The following is a 16,394-nucleotide window of genomic DNA, read 5'->3' on the forward strand; positions in this document are numbered from 1 at the left end:
ATGCATAATTTCAAAAGTTAATCTAGAATCTCCATTTTAAATAATTTAGGGCTTTTCATAGAATTCGATTTCTAATTCATATAAAACTCTTTTATGAATTAATTAATCACACTAAAAACTTTTAAGCATGAGAAATTAAATCAAATAATATGAATTTAACACAATAATTTTCGAAATTAGGATTCATAACACAACAAAAATTAGAAAATTAATCAATGCATTTAGGGCTTAAAAAATTCGGCTAGGGTTTAGAATAAAATTGAGCAATTAAATCTCCATTTAATCAATTCTAATCAATCAAAAACATATTTTAATTGGGTTATTCGATCCATAATTCAATTCCTCCCCTTAATCAAATTAAAACTCACATAAAACACTGCACATTAAAATAATCATATTATTGTGACCGATAAATTATATGCAAGGGGCTAACTGATACCATTATAGGGTTTTAGGTACTCTAAGCGGAATTTCATGAATCTCATTCATACATACCTAAACAGGATCTCATGCATATACAAATAAAGGAACACATAATAGTTTAGAATTAACCTTCGATGCGTGAATTCCCCAAGCTTTCTTCTACCTTCTTGCGGAGATTAGAGCCCCGTTTGTTGCTCCTCTAATATTGGTCCACGAGTGTAGATTGAACCTTTACTAATGCTAGTTGGATGGGAGGGATTAATCTCCTCTTCTATGGAGAACTTCTAACCGGTTGTAAAGAGAGAGGAAGGGAAAAATATTACATTGTTTATTTATGAAAGATTAACGTCAGTGTATTTTTTTCCCAAGCCCTTTATTATATATAATCATATTATCTAATTAGGGAAAGACTTATTCCTATCTTACTCCTTATAGCCATTCATTCAGTAAGCCCAACTTTTGGACTCGGTATTCTTGTTCGACCTGACACTTTAACGTGTGACCTCATAGGATCCATTTAGTTGGCATTGGTTTAACCCAATTATCAATATTGGTCTTTAGCAAGACGTAAAGACGTCCCAACTAAACGAACTTAGTATCTCCATAATACGATCCATATTATATTAGTAATTGCACGAGAGTCGATGACATATTTCCTTCACATATGTCATCTACTATGCAAGTAGAACTCTTGATGAGGCTCAAAGGAACTACACTACAACGAAAAAGGAAATGTTAGTGGTGGTGTTTGCATTTGACAAGTTTTGGTCCTATCTTATTTACTCTAAGGTGATTGTGTACACGGATCATATAGCGATTTGATATCTCATGACTAAGAACGAAGCAAAGCCACGACTTATCCGTTGGGTTCTCTCTCTCTAAAATTTTCACATGGAAATAAGGGACAATAAGGGAGAAGAGAACTATATGGCAGATCATTTGTCTAGGCTTCCGTTTGAGAACAAGAAGGATGTGACAATCAATGCCAAAATGGGATTTGAAATCCATATGGATATGGATTCGGCATCTAGCCCATGGTATACCGATATAGCAAATTTTCTTGCTTGTGGGGGAATTCCCCCGGAACTCTCTTCTCAACAAAAGAAACGGTTTTTCAAGGAGGCGAAGTGATACTTTTGGAATGACCCATACCTTTTCAAAAAATGTGGAGATGCCCTTTTTCGTAAATGTGTGCCAGACCATGAAATTGATGGAATTCTTAAGTATTGCCACTCGTTGCCATGTGGAGGTCATGGCGGAGTTGACATGACGGTGGAAAATATTTCCCAATCTCTCTTATTGTGGCTGACGATGCATAAGGATGCTCGCAAGTTTATGTTGAGATTCGATAGGTGTAAAAGAAGTGGTGGCATAACCTAGAGAGATGAAATGCCTCAACAAAACATTTTAGAAGTTGAGCCTTTTGATGTGTGGGGAGTCGACTTTATGTGGCCTTTTGTTTCCTCTTGTGGGAACTTATATATCTTGGTAGCGGTGGATTATGCTACTAAATGGATTGAATCAATACCTTCTTCTACCAATGATCATAAGGTTGTGCTAAAACTTCTAAAGAAGATCATTTTTCCTCGATTTGGGGTTCCAAGGGTGTTAATTAGAGATGGAGGCTCCCATTTCGCTAAAAAGAAATTTGAAGTTGTTCTCAAGAGATATGGGGTTTATCACAAAGTTAGTCTTCCCTACAATCCTCAAACTCAAGGGCAAGTGGAGGTGTCGAATCGAGAAATCAAGCATCTTCTTGAAAGGATGGTGAAAAAATCGAGGGAGGATTGGTCGCTCAAACTCGATGACACGCTATGGGATTTTAGAACGGTATACAAGACTTCAATTGGTACAACCCCTTATCGGTTAGTCTATGGGAAGCCTTGTCATTTGCCGGTGGAATTGGAATATAAAGCTTGGTGGGCTATTAAGGAGCTAAACATGGATATGTCGTTGGCCGGTGAAAAGAGATTGCTCAAGCTCAATGAACATGAGGAGCTTATATATGACGCATATGAAAACTCAAGGCTTTACAAGGAGAAAACCAAAAGGTGACACGACCAACATATAAGAAACAAGAGCTTTAAGGTTGGAGATAAGGTGTTGTTTTTCAACTCAAGGCTTTGTTTATTTCCTGGAAAACTCAAGTCCAAATGGTCGAGGCCTTTTGTGGTATCAAAGACTACTCCCTATAGTTCTTTTGAGTTAGATGCGAACGGTCTCATTGAACGTTTACGGCTTAATCCTTTGGATCCCAAGCCTCCTCCTTAATGAAAATTTTCTCATGGTCAAGCTAGTGACCTTATAAAGAAGCGCTTCTCGAGAGGCAAGTCGATTTTCTGCCTGTCTGGCTTGTGCAGGCTGATCTGATGGTACCTTGAGAATCCGTCCATGAAGCTTAGCAAGACGTGACCGTTGGTTGAGTTTACCAGCTGGTCGATCCGTGGCAGTGGGTAGAAGTCTTTTGGACATGCTTTGCTGAGATCTGTGAAGTCAACGTCCGTCCTCCATTGGTTGTTTACTTTCTTGACCATGACCACATTGGCTAACCACTCCAGATAATAACAAGGCTCTATGAATCCCACTTCTAAGAGCTTATCCACCTCCTCCGTGATTGCTTGATTCTTCTTCGTGGAGAAGCATCATTTTTTTCTGCCAAACCGGCTTGATGTCCTCTTTCACATTGAACCTGTGAAAACCATCGCACCGGGGTTAATTCCCGGCATTTCATTCGCGGAGAATGCGAAGATGTCCTTATTCTTCCTTAGCATCTCTATGAGGTGTAACCCTACCCCAGCGTCAATATCTTTTCCAATTTAAACTGTCCTTTAATTATCACCCTCTATAAGCTCAATATTTACGTGCTCCCCGCTTAGAAGTGATCTAGCTACCTCTTCTTTTGTCGGCTTGAAGTTTTCCATGGCTAAATTCTGCTTGTTCTTCTCCCTGTGATATTCTTCTCGCTTCCTTTTCCTCGATTTCCTTTCAGCGTGCTCAACGGACTTGGGCTCTCTACCTGACTGCTGCTTGGTCCTGGCTGGCTACTTTAAGGCTGGTATGTAACATTGCTGGGCTGTCTTTTGACTTACCCTAAGCTTTGCTGACCGCCCCTCATTGGTTGTGTATGTCATGGCAAGGTGGTAGGTGGAAACCACCCCACCTATCTTGTGAATGAGCGGTATTCCCATGATCACATTGTACGACGATGGAGAGTCTATCACCAAGAATTTTGCTCGGACATCATGTATCCTTGACCTTTCTCCCACTCGGACTGAAAGTTCAATTATACCCTCAGGGATTAACCCAGATCCGTTAAACCTGGTGACTTCGTAGCTCACCCTTTTCAGATCCTTCTTGTCCGACTTTAGTTCTTTAAACGCACTGATGTATATGATGTTGGCTGAGTTGCCACCATCTATAAATACTTTGTCCACCTCCCAATTTACAATTTTCATTGTTACTACCAGAGGGTCATCAAAATTATGACTTTTTGGTCAAATTCATCAAATGTAGCTCATGGCAGTGGGGGAAGAGGTGGCCACCTGCGCTTCTCGTTGTAATTGATCTGCTATATCATTGCTCGCAAGTCAGCCTGCGCTTCTTTCACAGTCCCACCATACACTGGTCATCCATTGATCACATATACTCTGCCCTTCTGTTTACTGTCTCGGTCTTTGCCCCCAGATTGACCTTTGTGACCTTCTTTACGGTCATGGCAAGACCTGTCCTGTTCCCTTCTCCTGGAAGAGTTAGAGTGCTGCTTAAACTAATTCAGGTATCCTTTTCAAACTAAGTCCTCTATGTTATCTTTCAAGTGCGTGCATTCATTGGTGGTATGGCCATGGTCCTTGTGGAAATTGCACCATTTACTTGGGCCATGATTTCTATTCACCATTCTGGGTTGTCTTTGCCACTTGTCACCAGCTTGTTCACGATGAAAATTTGAGACTTCGAATGAGTGAGCGGAGTGTAATAGTCAAACCTTCCTAGTCTACCTCCTCGGTTCTAATCCGACCTTATCACCTCGACCGCTCTGTCTGCGTCCCTCTGACCTTGCTCGGCTTTGTTCGGTTGATCCACCTTGGCCGTATGCTCAGCCCGGGTGACTTCTGTTTGCTTAATTGGGTCATTTGGTGCTTTCCTATTTAGCCTTACCCTGCCAGTTTCTTCTGCTTTTATGAATTCATGCGCTTTTCCCAACGCTTCGGCCAATGTTTTGAGGATCTTACGCCCCATATACGCTCTTAATGGTGAGATTTGCAACAAACCACTCTGCATTTCCAGCAACGCTACCTCCTGTCTCATGTGTGGGATGGTTGTCGCTTCTTTGTTGAACCGGGTGATGAACTCTCTTATAGGTTCATCTTTTCCTTGAACCAATTACATCAGCTTGGTGTCATTTTTGTACGATCTACCAAGGTGATAAATTGCTCCATAAACATCCTCTTCAGCTGGTTGTAAGAGTACACAGATCCTTTTTGGATGGCCCCATACCACTCAGCTGCCAACCCTTCTAGGGTCGGTGGAAATGCCTTACACTAGACTGAGTCTATCATAGTGTACAGCACCATGTGATTTTCAAACGCTAACACGTGGTTCTTCGGTGTGGTGGTTCAATTGTACTTACAGCGAGACATCTTTATCTTCTCCATCGGTTCTTCCAAAATCTCCTTACAAAATGGGGAATCATCTAGAATAAACTAGATTCGCACTCGTTTCTCCCTATCTATGCGTGATCTCCGCTCAGAGGCTAGTGATCTATTGTAGGTAATCCGAACCTTCAGGCTGCCCTTTTCTAGGGCTGCCTCGTCTACACTCCACTCTCAATTCAGGTTTTTGCCTTCAGCTCCAGTACCTTCTTCCTCAGGTAGACCAACTCTACTTGCTCTAGGGTGAAAGTCATGGGTGTCGCCTTCTTCATGGTCGACTCTGTGGCGGTGGCTACTAGCGAGGTGTCTATTCCCTTACCGAAGTTGGTAAGGATTGTCGTCATAGCTGTCAGTCGCTCCTTACAACAGTTAAAGAGATTCTGCTGGATTGCAGGCATATTGACGAGCTGTAATTTCTGGGTTATTAGTGTTGAAATGATGGGCTCGTTGTTCGTGCCAGTTGGTGGCATTCCGAACTTGAAAGAAGAACTAGATCCTACCGGATCTGCTGGTTTTACTGCCGCTTTGGTTGCAGCATGTGTTGATCCAACGGGGTTAGATTTCTTGGAAATGCTAGATTTGGGTTTTTCGGTTGATCCTTTCGGATCGAGTGTTATTGATACTTTTTTCTGGTGTTTGGTTAGTGTCATTGATCTTAGAAACCGGTGTTTGCGTAGCTTCCTCTCCGGCCATGGTGGTCTGTCAACTAGTCCCTTGCTCAGCTGGAACCTCAGGTTAGATGACCTTTCCCCTCCTTCTAGCGCCAATTGTTCCAATTTGTGGATCCAAGGGTTCTGCTGGTACGGACGGGGTCCTGTTGACAACCTGCGCAAGGTAGCAGACGTAAACTACCCTCAGGGGTGGCTCGAGGAACCCCCTCCAAATCTTAAGTTAGAATTCGTTTAGAGAGAGAAAGTGCACTTAGATAGAGAGAGTGTAATAACTTGTATGGCTAACCTCTTTTCCGTTGTACTTTGTCCTCTATTTATAGGTGTACGATCTCCTTTGTGGGGATTCTTATTTGGTAAGCCCGTGGGATGACTCTATCGGGTTAGTGAGCCCCTCTAGCTATTCTTCCATCGATAAGTGTGCACCTTGGGAGCCGGATGATAGTTCGGCGGGAGCTACCCTATACAAATAGCCCCTCAAGAGGTGGTATGAGGTCACTCATGCCGGCTCTTGTTTGCGCTTTGAAGTCTTTCTAACTAAGCCCAGCTGGAAGGAATAGCTCAGCAGGAGCTATCCCCTACAATAACCACCTATAGCCAAAAAAAAAAAAAAAAAAAAAAAAAAAAAAAAAAAAACCATGGCTGCACTCTCGATCGCGTTAACGAGCTTGTGGTCAATGCACAAAAATGACTTATAAAAGATAAATAGGATGGACCGCAGGTAACACAGTGTAAACATTTCAAAAAAAATTCACATGAATGGTTTTATGCCTTGTTTACCTCTTAAAATCTAATAAAGCATATATTCTTTTAACATAATATAAGTATACTATCATAATGAGTCAATAACATATAAAGAAAACAAATAATCACTTAAAATACGGAATACCATTTTCATAAAATGAATACTTAATTACTAAATTACTTTTATTCCTTATAAGAAAAAGCGATAAATAAAAATTATGTTACATAATGGAGTAAAGCGAGTTTTAATTCCATACAACTACCTTAGATAATTTTATTTAAATGACCATCTGAAAATTATTATTTTCTCTCCATTTAACATATTCATAGATGAAGGCAGTTAAACAATCAAAAATAAATAATTTTATAAATTTTGGTAGTAATACTAGTAAATAATAATAATAATAATAATAATAAAAATTGTTATCGTCCACCATAAGAGAATTACTACCACAAAATGTGAAAAATGTAACACTGAATACATAATGTCAAGTTGGACAAGCGTTCTCTAGAATCAAATAGAACGCCTTAATTCGAGGACCGTATTGTAAGTCAAATCAAATAGAATGCCCCCCTTGTTAATAGTTCTATTTGATTTATCAGTTACTCGTACTACTTATTTTATTTAACCCACCATTCCACTAGTTAAAAATCAAACCCTCATATTTGTTCCTGACTCCTTTCTACTATTTCCTCATCTCTGTTTTCTCCCTCTCTTCATCCAACTGCACATTCTCTTCAGTAAAAATTCTTCCTTTACCTTTTCTCCTCATACTTAAATCTATTAGATTGAACAAAGTCTAAGATATGGATCAATCGTATATACTTTGACAATATAGAATTTTCTTTTGCAAGTTTAATTTCTAAGAAGAAGAAACTTCGTTCAATTGGAGAATGTATTGATTCTTTTGGTTCATTATTTTGTAATCTAATATATTACTTGAATATGCTCCAAGTCATTCAGTTCGTTTGATTAATTCTTTGTAAAATATTGAATTTGTATTATTGAAATACTTTGTATTAATATATTGAAGAAGAGTATTGTTGACATTTTTTTTATTTCGTCTTTACTTACAACAATTATACTACAGTACTTGTAAAAAAAAATTGTAAAAATTAATAAAATGTTGTAATTTTGGTGTTCTATTTATTAATCCATAAAAGTAATTGATTCAAAGAAAATTAATAATAATAGTAATTTTTATTACAATAATAATTATAGTTATAATTATAATAATAAAAAAATTCTAAGGAAAAAAGAGAACTGTCACCTATGTTAGGCGTTCTCTTTTATATGAATACATAACGCCTGCCATAAGCTAACCGTTCTTTTCTCCATGTTTTTAGTTATTTTGGACATAAAATTGGAAGCCGTTAGCTTAGTAAGGCAATTTGTAAGAAATACAATATAGAATGCCTTCAAGAGGCGTCTTTTATTTTTTATAAGGCACCCTAGTTGAAGTACGCCTCTAAGGTGTTCTATATTGCCTATCTAAATAATAGCCTGATGCAATTTTTTTAAATGTAAATCAACAAAAGGATCATTTTCTTAATTAGAACATATGATACAAAGTACTTTGATTAATTAGCTATTTCTTGTTAGAAAAAAAAAAAAAGCGAGCATGAATTATTGTTTATCAATTATTACTCTTTTTTTAGGAAATATTTATCACACTTATGTATATATAATGACCTTATTTATTGATGTTAGATAGTTATGTAGAAATTCAATTGAATTTATAACTAATAAATAAATAATTAATATCATTTATCGGTTACTAAAATAACAACTTCAGTTTTTTTTTAATTTTTTTTTAATTTTTATTTTTTTTTATTTTAACACCCAAAAAAAAACTAGAAAATGGTTTTTAACACCCCAATTAAAATTAATTTTAACACCAAAATTTTTTATACAAATTTGATTAACCCACTTAATTAATTTCGTCCAACAATCCGTTAAGTGAGGTCCACAGTGCCATGTGTCACTTTGTGTTTGGTCAAAAAAAGAAAAAAATTAAAAAAAAAAAAAAAACTATAACTACACAACCATCCCAATGCCACCAGGGCCTCCCTGTTCTCCGCCCTCACCTAGCGAAGACTCTGGCCCTTGCTCCATGCGGCACACCGCCTCCCCTAACCTAATCCAGCCCCACTGGAACCTACCCCCTCCTTTTTCCCGCAGCCATAACCACCGCAGCTTTGCCAAATCGCAGCTCCCTTTCCCAACCGACCACTATTTTGGCCACTGTTGGTTAATGCCACTCAGCACCAAAACAGACAATTTCGGCCATAATTGGCCGATTTCCTTGCCATTTCAGAATTTATGGTTTCATTTGGGAAGGTTTACAGGTGCGGGAATGGGTGGGGATGGGTTCCAATGGTCAGGGTTGTGGAGGAAGGTGGGTTCTGGTGGACGGGGCTCGGTTACGGTGTTGGCAGGTTGAAGCTGGGTTCTAGTGGTAGGTGGGTTCAAGTGGGGTGAGGATGAAGTGTTGGTGGTGGTGGTTGGCCGGTGTATGGTTTTTTTTAATTATTTTTTCTTTTATTTTAACAAATCGTATATCAACACGTGTCACTATAGACTCCAAATAACGGATTCTTGGACGGAAATTGTTAAGTGGTGGTAAAATTATACTCCCTCTATTCTACAATGATTTTCTTATTTGGAATCTTTGACTTTTTAAAAAAAATAGAGAATCTTTTAAATTTATCTTAATCTATAAAAACAAATATAGTTAGGGTTGTGCAGAGTACGGTCTAGACCGCATCAAACCGCAAACCAAACCGCAAATTTGCGGTTTGGTGCGGTTTGCAGTTTGAAAATTGCGGTGCGATTTTCAAATTTGGCCAAACCGCAGTTTTGCGGTTTGGTGCGGTTTCAAAAAAATTTCAAACCAAACCGCACCACAAACCGTTTTACAATATTATAATATATATTTTTATAAACAAATATAAAAATAAAGATCTTAAATTTTTTAGGGTTACTGATTTTTTATGATGTTTCCAGTAGCTAGCCGACATTTAACTCTAATTCTCATCTACTCCCTTCACTCCCTCTTTCTTCTTCCTCTCTAAGTCTCTGTATCAATTTCTACTTTCTTTCTCCTTCAAAACGTAATTTATGAGAGATCAAGACCATATAAATTCAGACAATCAACCACCACATGCAATCATATTGCTAATTGTCAGCCTCCACCACAAGATTCACATAGACATCTAAAGTAAGTAGTACTTTTTTTAAAAAAATTTAAATCTTTGTTTAGAAATCTATCATATTCATGTTCGTTTTATACATAGTCATAGATTATGTAAGTAATCTGTGTATAGTCTATTTAATTTTAAATTTTGTGCAACTAGTTTATTAATTTTTTTTTTGGTCTAGTTTGTTCGTCACATACGTACAACGCAGTCCAAGTTCTGTGGGGACTCCCCTTGCTGAAGACGTTAATGAAGGAGTTCTGTCTTCGATAAGTGCAATTACTAGATATATCAAGGACCACTATTATGGAGATAATAAGTTCGTTCTTTTGGGTCGTCATTTTCTGTTGCTAAACTGTGATCAATGATCTTTAGGCTAGTTAAATAGTCCAAAACCCACTAGAATAGATCATATGATGTCACACACAAAGGTATTGGGTTAAGCAAGTTAGAGGCCCATTGATGGGCCTCATGAACAAGTAACTAATCATGAATTGGATTAGCCTAGCATAGTTAAATTAGAGTTAGGTTTTGGGCTTTGTCATGGACTGTTATTTAGAGATGAGATATATAAATAAGGTCTATGCCTAGGGTTGTATAAGATAACACAATTAACAGTTGATTGTGCATCAAGAAACTAGAAATCCCAAAACCCTCACACTCTCTCTCTAACCCACGACTCTCTCTCCTCCCCCCTTGGACTCACGACCGGCCACCCTCAATGGCACGTGTAGTGATTCATGGTGGTTTGTGGTTGATTCGTTGCTCGTTCTTCTCCTTAGAAGGTCAATTGAAGGGTTCAATTGCAACTAACTAGCATTAGTGAAGGTCTTAATCCGTGCCCATGGACCAAGTAGAGGAATCACGTTGGAGGTTCTTTGTCTCCCTTGTTCTTGTTCGATCACACGTGGAATCATGCTTCAAAGGTATTAATCCTAATTATTTATTTGTTATGCATGATCTTGGGATTAGGTGCTATATGAATATGATTCATGTTTTCCGCATTCTTACCTATAAACTCCTGTAGTGGTATCAGTTAGCCTATGCATGTACATATATTGTATATTAATTCTTTGATAGTCCACAATTTTAATTCAATTAGGAGGGAGAATAATTTAATTATGGGTCAATTATTATTTTAAATGTGATTTAACAATATAGAATCATTAAAAGTTGTTTAATTTGTTCCAAATTAGCCATGAAGATATCCGATTTTTGCCCCTAATCACTCGAAAAAATTTGAACCCCCAACCCTAAATTTTGAAAATTTTGAAACCCTAAACTTTAATTTGTGAAATTTTTGTTTCGATTTTGATTTAATTCGATAATTATGTGTTTAAAGAATTTAATCTATTTGATTTCATGTTAAGTTATGAATTTTTCATGATCAAATTATTTAATTTAAGAGTTAAATTAAATTAGGGATTAATTTCATGAAGAACCCTTATTTCAAGATTGAATATGATTTAATTTTAAAATTAATTGGACCACATTAAGATTAATTTAATTTTAACAAAATATGTTTTGTTTTTATTTAAATTAGTTACGATAATCATGGAAAATATATATGATTTATCTTCCATAATTAAAATATGATTTGATTCTATCTCTTACCTAAAATAAAATATATGATATATTATGGTTGGTTAGAAATAATATATTATATTAGCTAATTGCAGTAATTAATTAAAATATGAAATATTTTGGAGCCATGTTTCCTTAATTGTGAACATTTGGTTTTGTAGTTTAGGAAAGCATGATGAGTGATTTATTATGTGGCATTTTATAATATATGATATTATTTATTGCTATGTATAGACTAGTATGACCCATAGACTCTAAAATATGGTCTGCGTATCGTTTCGTATTTTTGTAATCTAAATACGGTCTGTGTACCGTTAAGTATTTTTGTAATTTTATTTTATTTTATTTAAGTAGTAGATAGAATAGAACAATATTACAGGTTGCAGATAATCCAAGAATCCAATGGAGTGGAGGCCCAAAGGAATAAGATGGATAAGATCCATGAAGATTCAAGTGGGAGCTTTTTCTGCTTTATTAGTTTTCTTAGGATTAAGGGGCCATACTATGTCATGTTTTATTTATGCATTAGTAGATTATGCATGTTAGATTTATTTTATTTTGATTGATGATGCGTTAGAATTCACTAAATAATCACAACATAAATGAATAATCTAGGTCCCAGTAATATTGAGCTTTTCCAATTGAATACCCAACCATACTTAGATCATGAGTGATGGGTCAGCCTCAGCAGAGTGTCACTTGTTATCGTAGGTAATTTGGGGTGGATCACGTTCTACACATTTAATTGGTTATACTCAACAAGGTTACCTAAAGCATTAAGAACCTTGAAGCTAAGGGTAATAATTAAACATGTGATGGTTAATTATTCAACAAAGAATTACAACAGTTATAATCAATAAAAATTTTACTCACCTTGAAAATGTAATGCTTGATGGTAGGGCCTCAATCCGGTCAACTATTACACAAATAAAGGGTCTTGGAATCATTTAATTCAATAGGGATCAATTTAATATTGAATAAATGCTTTAAAGTTACCAATTTAATTCGCTTATGGTACTTTAAAATTTTATTAAACATAATTGAATTTTGTGTTTACTTACAAGTAACATGTCATTCTAATTTTATTATTATATATATAATCTCTTCGATTGAAAATAAAGTTGAGAAACGTTCTTAAAAGGTTAAAAGATAATCCATAAACCTATATTCCAATTTTGCTAAGATGGTTCCAAAAGGAAAGTTTTAGAAACCCATGTCACATGTCTAAGGTTGGTTTTATTAAAATAATGTTTGAGTAAAATGCCAACACATCTTCATTTTGAAAGGTGTTTCAAGGGATATAATGAGATAGGAGGTACAAATCCTCTGAAAAGACAAGTACAAAAGTCCAATTAAATCTCTTATCTTCAATGTGATTGAATATAAAAAAGTGATTGGAAATATCTATAATCAAAAGTCGATCAAATGACATTACTCTTCATCCATTTCATATAGAGTTAAATGGTTGATTAAACTCTAATATGAATAATGATTGAATATACTTAGCAAAATCATGAAATGTGCTAAAGTATTTAAGCAAAGCATCATTTTGAACCTAAGAGAAGTGTTCTAAGTGGTTCAAATGGGAAAGGTTTAGGAATATATGAGGATTGCATTAAGAAGTTATAGGCCAAGAAATGCAAACAAGTTGCTACTTCTCAAATCTAGAACTACTTACATGCTAAAAGTTGTTATGCAACAAATGTTTCAAATTGAATGAACCAATTCCAATTGATTAGAAACTACCTCATATAGTTGGAAGGTAAAAGAATGGAAATGTTCCAATTTAAGAAGTATATTATAGAAATTGATTTAGCATATTGTTACTTCTTGGACATACGATGTATTGTTTAGTTAACTCATTAAACAATGTGATTGAACTAAAGGAAGAATTTATGGCTAAGGGAGAAATAAATCTACAAGTTTACAAGCAAATGTTGCTACTTCACAAGTAAAATGTACAAGTTTAGAAGCAAAAGTTGCAACTTTACAATTAGAACTTATATTTCACCTTACCTCGTTATTGACTAGAATTAAATAAATGTTATTCATTCTTGTCATTATCAAAACATACCCATTTAATGTTAGTAATGACTAAGCATTGAAGATTAAAAAACATGGACTAAATGTTATTCTATGCTTCATTAAGTCATAATATGTTTTGAATTGCTAAATAGGTTTAAAGTTCTATATGATAGAAATAGTTAAACCATTTCTATATTTAAATTGTCTCTAATATGTCAATTAATTCGAAGGAAAAATGAACGTTACATGCGCAAAATCCAAAGGGATTGACTTTCAATATCATTAGATTGTGAATCTCTTGATATATGTAATTATCATTCTAATTTGACATTTTGACAAAGTCACCATTTAGAGAAATGATAATGCGAACTCGAGATCGAATACATATTGATGTAAGAAAACCAAAGGTTCAAAGGCTTGAGACGGACAATGAAACTTCATTTGTGATATGATCACTTGTGCTTAGTTGAAGCATAACTGTGAAAGTTTTGAAAAGTTCAAAAACGTCCAGTATGAAGTTCAGAATCAACTTGACAAGATAATAAATACACTACAATATGATTGTAATGATGAAAGTTTGAGTTAAGACATTTACTTGGCAACACATTCAAAATATTGCGATATGATCGTAACAATGAGAATTAAGCCAAGTCCTTGATGAACATTCAAGAGTTGTGAAATTGTTTTACGACAAACTTCGAAAGAAAAACTTGTGAAGTGTTTATGAAGGGAGCTATCAATCTATATGAGATATATTTCGATAATGGATGAAAATTACCTATCTTCCAACCATTGTTCAAGGGATATACTTGTAAGATAGTTACAAAACTAAACAAACTATATATGTCAAATCAAATGTAGCAAAGACTCCAAATATTATATAGATAAGAAGAGGTCTTATAAAGTCTTTCTACAAAGCAAGGAATAAAAGTTGTACTAAATCCTTTAATGCCCGATCAATTCCTATACAGAGCACGGGGTACTACTACACAAATCATACTTAGCACAAACTTTTTATTGCTCAAGCAAGTGCCCTTATGGAAATTGTTCTAAAAGGTCAAGTGGGAGTAGTATAAATCTCGAAAGAGTTCGAGAAAAGAAACAAACAAGCGTGGTTCAAACCATGATTGGTTCACCCTATGCTAAATATGCCTCCTTAAAATGCAAGTGGGAGTATAAGAATCTCGAAAAGTTTGAGAGCCTTGAAAGAGTTCAAGAAAAGTGATTTCGAATATCTTGAAGAAATTTGAGAAGTAATCGAATCAAAGCAACAATATGAGCATGATTCACCTCATGTTACAAATGACAACGTGTGGTCTCATTAAATGAAATGGGAATAATAACCATGTGTCAAAGGTAGTACATTCTAGTGCACATCCTCTATTGTCGTTTCTCATTGAAACTACACAAAGTTTTTGTATAAGTTTCAATCGTTGCATAAAAACCCACAATGATGACTAGCATATGTAAAACTTAGCCAAAGAAATATAATTTCATATTGACTAAGAGTTATAAAAAATTTATTTTAGAACATGATGATTATGCAAATAATAAAGATGATTTGACAAGTGATAACTCCAAGTGGTTTAAAAACCAGGAAATCTGAAATATACTCTTAGTCTATAAGCAGGTGTATGACACTTGATTAATTTGCCTAATTGGGTGAGACCCATTATAAGCAAAACAGACAAGAAAGAAAATGTTTTCTAACTAAGCAACGACTTGTTAAAGGATTCAACTAATTCATAGTATTACTATGACTACGATGAAACATTTAATTTATATTAGTCATGTTGCAAAGATCTATTAAAGATATTTTAGTGATTTCTACCTTATGAGATTTGGTAGATGGATTTCAAAACACTTTCTTGAAATTGTTCATGAAAGAAGATTTGTATATGATACAATCAGAATGATTTTGAAAATATAATAATCCTAAGGATGCATAAAAGATCCTTAATGGATTGAAGTTAGCATCATGGAGTTGATTGATGTTCTTAATTTTGCGAGTTAATCAAATCGTTTGATGTTCTCGTAAAACAAAGAAAAGGTCTTGTGTATACAAGATGTTTAGTGGGAGCTTTACAGTCTTCTTGGTCTAGTATAAAGAGCCATTATTCGATCATTGCTTAAAGAGTCATGTGGTGAGTAATGCATTTTATAAGAAAACCTGGAAGAGGAAGATGAGTACAGTTGGGATTCAAGATCTATAGAGATAGGTTTTAAAGTATATTTGAGCATGGTTAAGAAACTTATATTGATAAGATTCTTATAAAGTTCAACATTATATTGAAAGGAGTTTCAGTCCCATGACACATTGATTAAAGATTGAATGCTTTAATAAGAAAGTTTGATGAGTTAATGTTTTGAGTGATGCTCTTTAAGCAGTTTGCGAAGGATGCATCATGCATATCATGGACTATACTCGTCTATTTGATTCACGTGTTTTAAAGACAAGTGATGATAGATTTCAAATCGAAATCCAATGTAACGTTGGAATATAAATTAGAAATTCCTAAGTTCCTTGCGAAAGGACGAAGGAGAATTCTTAGTGTATGGAGATAAATATTATTATAAAATTTAGAAGTTGCAAAAATCGTGTTTATGAGAATGTCTCATGAACTCTACTTAATAAACCCCTTTCATGATCAAGGTATGAGATTCATACTAAGGATTCTTGGATTGAAGCAAGTTATGTAATTTAAGTTGTATATGTTTTGAGAAAGCATATTACATCAACTTGCAAAATTATGTTTATCAATTGAAACAAAGTTTCAATCTTATTTAATTATGGTTTTTGATATTAAATAAAATGTCCAAAATAATTATGGATTGATGGACTCATCAGGTTGATGACCTGGTGAATGAAACCCCACAGCTGAACAAAATCCATATATTATTCTAGTTCCTAGTCCGGAGTTATTAAAATGGACATAAATGACCTCTTTAAATGGACTATCATGTAAGATTTATTGGATAGCGTTGTTTCATGGGCTATAGGAGTGTGTTGAAGGTCGGTTAATCACATAGATATGAATGAATGATGCATGATCGAACTATAGACCTACTTTGAAGCTCAAGTGTAGAGCTTCCTGATATATTA

The sequence above is a fragment of the Chenopodium quinoa genome, unplaced genomic scaffold, assembly GCF_001683475.1.
Source record: "Chenopodium quinoa cultivar QQ74 unplaced genomic scaffold, ASM168347v1, whole genome shotgun sequence".
NCBI lineage: Eukaryota > Viridiplantae > Streptophyta > Magnoliopsida > Caryophyllales > Amaranthaceae > Chenopodium > Chenopodium quinoa.